This window comes from Phytophthora parasitica, assembly GCF_000247585.1.
Source record: "Phytophthora parasitica INRA-310 unplaced genomic scaffold supercont2.66, whole genome shotgun sequence".
Lineage (NCBI taxonomy): Eukaryota > Oomycota > Peronosporomycetes > Peronosporales > Peronosporaceae > Phytophthora > Phytophthora nicotianae.
The window spans coordinates 172,845-173,405 of record NW_008649052.1 but is presented as its reverse complement, the minus strand read 5'-3'; positions in this window follow the sequence as shown (position 1 = coordinate 173,405).

The following is a 561-nucleotide window of genomic DNA, read 5'->3' as shown; positions in this document are numbered from 1 at the left end:
CAAGTTGAAATGCTCGAACGAAGAGCTATTTATCATTGGAAAGTGTCGTGTTGCAATATAATGCTGTGTAGTGCAAGAGTTTGGGTTGTATTGTGTTCCTGCAGATCAGTCTGACGACCAGCGATGGTAGCCCCGTTGAGTATTACTATTAGGACCGGCCGAAAAAAATGAAGCCGACGCAAGTATATCATTGCAGCTGCTTTCTTTGGGGAAACACAAGGGGCTTTATAGATGACTCGAGCCAAGCGACGCAAGATTACGGGGGTTTCACAATGCTGTAGTGGATCTGGTATCGGTCTAATATCGATATTTGCCGTTGTAGGATCAATGATCTTGATCTTTTCGTTTGACCGGTATCAAGTGATACTGATACGATATTTTGATGATGCAGTATCGATATTGTATTGGGTATCAGCGGTTGATATTAACCCCTGATCATGGCAGCCATGGTCCACAACTGCCCTCACTTTATTGCAGCAGGACATGACAACACTTGGCCATTAAAGTCGAAGAACTGAATGGTAAGGCGTAGAGTGAGATAGAAAGCAATCCAGTCGCATT